An 8,425-nucleotide genomic window follows, 5' to 3' on the forward strand; every position below is an offset into this window, starting at 1 on the left:
TTACCACAGCTAATTTTAAAATATTTTCACCACTTTATTAAGAAACTTGAACCCTCAACTGTCACCTCCCTAATCCTACACCGTCCTCCAAGCCCCAATCCTTAAGCAACCACTAATCTATTTTATATCTCTATAGATTTTCCAATTCTGAACATTACATATAAATGGAGTAATATAATATGTGATCTTTTTGTGACTGGCTTCTCTCTCCTAGAACAATATTTTCAAGGTTCACCCATGCTGTAGCATGTATCAGTAAGTACTTCACTACCTTTCATGGCTGAATAACTTTCCAGGTAGGGCTGAAATCCTGTCACCAGCTGCCCAGAATCTGACTCTTCATGTTGAGTGTGAGCTTACCCTCATGACAGCATGTAAGCATGCCCTTCATGATTTCATCTCCTGTTTTAGTCAACAAATGTTTCAATTACTCATTCCAATTCTCTGTTAAACTCTGAGGATGACATGCAGGTGATCTGCCCAGTCGGTGTTGAACACTAATGGGCTATAAAGTTTGGTTCTTGGTCTGAAGAAAGGTAACCTGGAGGCCCCAATTGGTACACTAACACTTTGTTCTAGTCATTCAATAGTGTCTTGGGCATTTGGCGGCTCCACCAGGCATGCCAGCCTAGCATGAGTCAGGATTCATTTACTGCCCACCCAGGGCTACTGACATTGGTTCAATATAATTGATTTTCTAGCTCTGTGTGGAGCCTTCCCCTTGGGGAATCTGCCCCTGAACCACTTGCAGTCTTTCTCTGGTTTCTTTCTCTGGTTGGCAGGCAGAACAGTTCTTGTTGGAGTGCTGAGACTAAACCCCTGCACCACCAGGGAGCCCTGCTTCCCTGTTTTATACTTAGCTTGTCTTTTTGTTGCTGAGTTGAGGAGCTCTTTATATATCCTGTATACTAGCTTATTATCAGACATACAAATTGCAAGTAGGGGCCTCCCTGGTGGCACAAGGGGTTAAGCGTCAGCATTATGAAGCAATCTGCAGCTACTGCAGCACAAATTTGATCCTGGCCAGGGAGAAACCCACATGGCACAGCAGACTTCTCCTGTCTTGCCTGCTACTCCCCTCAGCAGTGTATTCCAGTAGATCTGCCTGTTCTGCTCCCCACTCTGTCTCTGGTGAATCCTCTCACCCCCATACCTCTGGCCTACATCTCAGCTCCTATATGCATAAATAAATAAATCTTTTAAAAATATATCCATTTAAAAATAAATTGCAAGTATTTTCTCCCATTTTATAAATTGTTGTTCATCTTTTTGATAATGTCTTCAGATGCACAAATTTTTAATCTCGATAAAATCCAGTTTATTACTTTTGCTTTTGTTATCATATCTAAGAATTTTGCCAGATCAGAGTTCATGGAATTTAACTCTAGTAATGTTAACTCTAGTAATGCTTTCCTCTAGTAATGTTATTGTTTTATTGTTTATTATTGTTTTATTTTTTACATTTAAAAAATTGACCCATTTTTTTTTTTATAAATTTTATTGTTATATTCCCCATACAATTGCAGCCCCCCATTCTGACCCCAATCCCTCCCCTCCCGCCCCCGCCCCCCTAAAAGTGTCTCTGGTTCATAGTTTTTTGTTGATTTTGATTTTCACTTTCTTATAGTTATTCATTTTCCTGGTCCCTTATTTAAGTTTTCTAGATTCCTGCTATGAGTGAGACCATCCGGTATTTTTCTTTTTCTTTTTGGCTTATTTCGCTGAGCATGATCCCTTCCAGCGCCATCCATGTTGCAACAAATTGCATGTGTTTATCTTTTTTGAATGCTGAGTAATATTCCATGGTATATATGTACCACATCTTCTTGATCCAGTCATCTATTTTTGGGCATTTGGGTTGTTTCCAAAGCTTAGCTATTGTAAACAGTGCTGCTATAAACATAGGGGTGCAGGTGTTCTTTGGAATTGATGTTTCTGTGTCCTTTGGGTAAATACCTAGGAGTGGAATTGCTGGGTCATATGAAAGCTCTATGTTTAGTAGGTCCAGAAATCTCCACACAGCTTTCCACAGTGGTTGGACCAGTTTGCACTCCCACCAACAGTGCAGAAGAGTTCCTTTTTCTCCACACCCTCGCCAACATTTGTTGTTGCTAGTTTTTTTAATATGTGCCATTCTCACTGGTGTAAGATGGTATCTCATGGTAGTTTTGATTTGCATTTCCCTGATGACAAGTGATGTTGAACATTTTTTCATATGCCTGTTGGCCATTTGCATTTCCTCTTCAGAGAAGTTTCTTTTAAGCTCTTCTGCCCATTTTTTGACTGGATTATTTTCTTTGTTGTTGTTGAGTCTCATCAGCTCTTTGCAGATTTTTGTGATCAGTCCTTTATCATTAGTGTTGGGTGCAAAAATGTTCTCCCAGTTGGTGGGGTTTCTCTTTGTTTTTGTTATTGTCTCTTTTGCTGTGCAAAAGCTCTTTAATTTGATATAGTCCCAGCTGTTTATCTTGGCCTTCACTATCACTGCTTTGGGTGATGTGTCTGTAAAGATGTCTTTGATGTGCAAATCACGTAGTGTTTCGCCTATATTTCCTTCTATATATTTTATGGTTTCAGGTCTTATGTCTAGTTCTTTAATCCATTTTGAGTTGATTTTTGTGTATGGTGTGAGGTGGTGGTCAAGCTTCATTCTTTTGCATGTAGCGACCCAGTTTTCCCAGCACCATTTATTGAACAAACTTTCTTTGCTCCAATGCATAGTCTTTGCTCCTTTGTCAAAGATTAGTTGACCATAAATCTGTGGGTTTATTTCTGGATTTTCTATTCGATTCCATTGGTCTGTATGTCTGTTCTTGTTCCAATACCATGCAGTTTTGATGATTATGGCTTTGTAGTATAGTTTGAAGTCTGGGAGTCTGATGCCTCCATTCCCTTCTTTTTTTTTCAGGAGAGCTTTGGCTATTCGGGATTTTTTTGTGATTCCATATGAATTTCATCAATAATTGTTCTATTTCTTTGAAGAATGACATTGAAATTTTGATTGGAATAGCATTGAATCTGTATATTGCTTTTGGAAGGATGGCCATTTTAATAATGTTTATTCTTCCAATCCATGAGCAGGGGATGTCTCTCCATTTCTTTGTGTCTTCTTCTATTTCTTTTAACAGTGTTTTATAGTTTTCTTTGTATAGGTCCTTTACCTCTTTTGTTAGATTTATTCCCAAATATTTGATTTTTTTTGTTTCAATAACAAAAGGGATGGTCTTTTTGATTTCTTCTTCTTCAGATTTATTGTTTGTGTATAGGAAGGCTACTGACTTTTGCGTGTTGATTTTGTATCCTGCCACTTTACTGAACTGATTGATGAGTTGAATTAGCTTTTCTGTGGAGTTTTTGGGGTTCTCTATGTATAATATCATATCGTCTGCAAATAGTGATAGTTTGACTTCTTCTTTTCCTATTTGGATTCCTTGGATGTCTTTCTCTTGTCTTATTGCCCTGGCTAGGACTTCCAGTATTATATTGAAAAGCAATGGTGAGAGTGGACATCCTTGTCTTGTTCCAGATCTTAATGGAATTGCTTTCAGCTTTTCACCATTGAGAATGATACTGGCTGTTGGCTTGTCATAGATGGCCTTTATGATGTTGAGGTATGTTCCTTGTATCCCAAGAATTTCAAGGGCTTTTATCATGAATGGGTGTTGCACTTTGTCGAAAGCTTTCTCAGCATCTATTGATATTATCATATGGTTTTTATATTTCTTTTTGTTGATGTGTTGGATAACGTTGATTGATTTTCGGATGTTAAACCATCCTTGTGCCCCTGGAATGAATCCAAGTTGGTCGTGGTGAATTATCTTATGGATACATTGTTGGATTCTGATAGCTAAAATTTTATTGAGGATTTTTGCATCAGTGTTCATTAGGGAGATTGGCCTGTAGTTTTCCTTTTTTGTGTTGTCCTTGTTCGGTTTTGGTATTAGTGTAATGTTGGCTTCATAGAACGTGTTTGGTATTGTCCCTTCCTTCCCATTTTGAGTTATTTTTGTACATATTCTCTGTGACAAGTGCCCAACATCATCTGTAGCTGAATATTCATATACCCCAGTTTCATTTATGAAAAGATTAGTATTTCCTTATTGAATGTTCTTGACATCCTCCTCAGAATGAACTGTCCATAAAAACATGGTCTTATTTTTGGATTCCCACTTCGCATCCACTGATCTCATTGTTTGCTCTTACGCCAGTCTCACACTGTCTTGATTGCTGTTGTTATGCAATGTTTTGAAACCAGGAAATGTGAGTCCTCCAACTTTGCTCTTTGTGTGTATAAATATACATGTATGTTTGCTTTGTCTAATCAATACCTCTGAACTTAGAAACAGCTAGTCATTTTATATTAAAAAATCAACTTAATTTCTTGTTAGAATGTCACTGAATCTATAACTCACTTAGAAGAGAACTGAAATCCTAGCAACATTAAGATCTATGTATGAATATGGATGTTTTCTATTTATATAGATCTTTTAAAAATCTTTCAGTAATATTTTATAGTTTTAGAGTGTTGTTTTTCTCTCCTTTCATTATATTTACTCATAAGTATTTTATTATTTTTGCTGATATTGTAATGGAATTTTTTAAATTTCATTTTTAGGGTGTTCATTCCAAGTGTTGATTTTTGTATATGGATTTTGCACCTTGTAACTTTACTGAACTTAAGTGGTTCTAATATATTTTCATGAATACACAGGATTTTTTATACATGTGAAATTGAATTCTGTAAATTGAGAGTTTTACTTTTTGCTTTCCAATTTTGATGCCACTTCTCTTCTATGATTCACTGTCATGACCAGAACCTCTAGTACAATGTCATATAGAAGTGGTAATCATATATACCCTTGTCCTTGTCAGCACAATTTGCTCAATCCTTGGGTCACAGTTGTCCTGCCCATCCCCAATATTGAATGCCTGAATCCTGTCCCTAAGCTGCTATGCATTACCAGATCAAAACAAACAAACAAAATCCCACATGACTTGTTCTTGGCTCTATGACATATATTTCAAACACATTAGGCAAATCTTTTTATTTGTCCTTAGTGAAGTAAAATGTTCATCAATGTTTTCTCACTTAACCCAAGACAGTAATAAAGCCCTCAGCCTGCTCCTCTCATTCATTCAATCAATTATTTAGTAAAGGGTTTAGTAAAGGGAGCACCTACCATGTACCTGGCCCTGTCTTAGAGACTGGAGATCCAGAACCAAACAAGATTAACAGTGTGGCTCTCATGGAACTTTCAACACAATACTAAAGAAACAGAAAATGATTAAAAAAAAAATTCAAAATTTTCTAATTGTGATCAGTGCTGTGAAGAAAATAAGTGTTGAGACCAGAATGATGAGGCAGGGGGCGCTCCACCGCATGGGGTGATGATACATGAGCTGAATCCTGAATGAGAAGATGCCTATCATATGAAGATCTGTATTTAGAGCTTCAATTTCATAGAAATTGCACAAACCCCTTTTATACAATTACCCACTAGCATCTTGGCCCAGGTACACTGCCTTCCAGTCTAGGATTATAAATTAACTGTTTTTATGCTTACATTAAGACCAACCCCTCCACTGGTGAGTTAGGTACTAGTCCTTTTACCCACTTAATGATATTCTTCCAGCAGTACTCCCTTCTTTCTCCTGAATCATCATTTCCCCTCTTTATTTTATTAATTTTAAAAGATGTATTTATTTATGCATAAAAGACCTGGAGTCTAGGCCAGAGGTGTGGGGGGGATAAGAGGATTCACCAGAGGCAGAGTGGAGAGCAACAGGTGGGTTGACTGAAATACACTGCTGAGGGAAGCAGTGGGCAAGACAGGAGAGGTCTGCTGCGCCATGTGGGTAGCTCCCTGGCCAGGGATCAAAGTCATGCCACTTGGTGATAGCTTGATAGCGCTGAGACATTAACCCCTGTGTCACCAGGGAGGCTCCATTTCCCTCTCTTTCTTGGATTATTCCTACTGCTTACAACTATGCTTTCTCTCTCATCTTAAGAACCTCTCATGTCCAACAAGGGATTGATTTTCAAAATATACAAAGACCTCATACCACCCAACCACCCAACCAAAAAATGGGCAAGATATCTAAATTAACACATCCAAAGAAGACATCATATGGGCCACAGGCACATGGAAAAAATACTCAGCATCACTTGGTATAAGGAAAATGAAATCAAAAGCAGTATTAGTTAAGAACTCACTCGTGAGTTCTTATATCCAGAACTCACTCGAGAATGGCTTATATCCAAAAGACTGGAAATAAGTATTGATGAGGGTGTAAAGAAAAGAACACTCATTCATTAGGTGAGAGTGTAAAATTAGTGCAGGCTCTGTGGAAAATAATGTAGATAATACTTAGAAAACTGGAAATGGAAATACCTTTTGATCTAGCAAGCCCGCTTCTAGGTATTTATCCAAAAAATGTGAACACATTAATAGAAAAACAATTTATGGGGCCTCCCCTGGTGGCGCAGCAGTTGAGCACTGGGCTGCGAAGCTGCCCGCAGCCTCTGTAGCACCGGTTCAATCCCCGGCCGCCAGCAAGGGTCCCACATGGCATGATAGACCTCTCCCGCTGCCCGCTGCTCCCCTCAGCAGTGTACTTCGGTCCTTCTGCCTGCTCTGCTCCCCGCTCTGGCTCTGGTGAATTCTCTCACCCGGCCGTGCTTCTGACTGTATCCAGTGTTTGTATAAATAAATAAACAAATCTTAAAAAAAAAACAATTTATGTACCCTTATGTTCGTAGCAGCATTATTCACAATAGCCAAGACAAGGAATCAATGTAGATAGCTATTGACAGATAGCTGGAAAAGAAATTGTGGTATATATACTCCACGGAATACTACTCAGCTATTAGGAAAGATGAAATAGTGACTTCTGAGACAATATGGATGGATCTTAATAAGATTAACTAAATGAACTAAGTCAGAAAGTGAAAGACAATTACCAGATAGTTTTGTTCAATTGCAGTCTGTCCCTGAACCAGAGATCTTGTGAGACCCAGAGGGCACATGATCTGATGTGAGGGCACTGATCTTGTGGTTCAGTGGGCACATACTGTTAATTGCTTTGGGAAGAGTCTTAGAAGCTGTGAATGGTTACTACTATATGAAACAGAGTGCTAGCTTAAAACAATTAGACCCACAGATACTGATGAGTTAATGATTGCAAGATCTGATCACAAGATCTCTGGTTCAGGGGCAGGCTGTTGAATGACATCATCTTTCCTGTTCCATGACACAGTGAAAGTCAGTGTGTGTGAGAGGAGTTTTCTACTACAGGAGAGGAGCTCTGAAATTATGAAACTCAGAGATTATATAGAACAGAGCGGCATAGCTGTGCTCCTCCCTGGAAGGTGGCAGCAGGGGAGGAGAACAAGCACATGACTCTAGGTGGTATTACCTGTGAAAGAAAGGAGCTGCCTCTTGGATAATGCACCAGAGAGGAGACATTCCCCTCAGGCATGTTTACCATTCAAACATCCTTTAGCACAGTGCCATCGATCTGCTCAGAAAGTCCCAATTGCACAGAGACCAATTGTTTCTCCAGACAACCCCAGAGAGGCAACCCCTGCCCCTTCTGCCACTGCAGTTCTTTTATTTATTTTTTTAAGATATGGTTTTAGGGAGTTAAGATAAAGAAAGTGTAAGTATAATGGATTCCCCATTCCACACTCTTCCAAGCACATAGCAGACACCCAGTAAATATCTGTTGAGTGAACAACACGGACGTCCATCGTCTGACATTTTATTTTTTTAAAAAGATTCATTTTGATTTAGATTCATTTTTATTTATTTATGAATACAAGAACCCAGAGGTGTTGGGGGTGAGATGATCTACCAGAGACAGAGTGGGGAGAGAACAGGTGGATCCACTGAAATACACTGCTGAGGGGAGCAGTGGGGTGAGACAGGAGAGGTCTGCTGCACCGTGTGGGTAGCTCCCTGGCTGGGGATCGAACTCATGCTGCAGTGGCTGGCGATAGCTTGATAGCACTGAGACTTTAACCCCTGAGCCAGGGGGGAGGCCCTCGTTAAACTTTTTTTGTTGTTGTTTTAATTTATACAAGCACTGGGTACAATCAGAAGCGCGGGAGGGTGAGAGAATTCACCAGAGCCAGAGCGGGGAACAGAACAGGCAGACTGACGAAATACACTGCTGAGGGGAGCAGCGGGTGGCAGGAGAGGTCCGCTCGCCATGTGGGACCTTCGCTGGCGGCGGGGTATCGAACTGGAGCTGCAGAGGTTGCGGGCAGCTTCGCAGCCCAGTGCTCAACCGCTGCGCCACCAGGGGAGGCCCACGTTAAACTTTTTAATAAAGGCAGGGCAAAGGGTTTGTTGGTTGAGACATCCTGTCGTGGCTCCTCAGGAGCCGGGACTCCCTGAGTCAATTCATTTTTCTTTATCCGGCC

This window comes from Talpa europaea (assembly GCF_964194135.1).
Source record: "Talpa europaea genome assembly, chromosome: 13".
Lineage (NCBI taxonomy): Eukaryota > Metazoa > Chordata > Mammalia > Eulipotyphla > Talpidae > Talpa > Talpa europaea.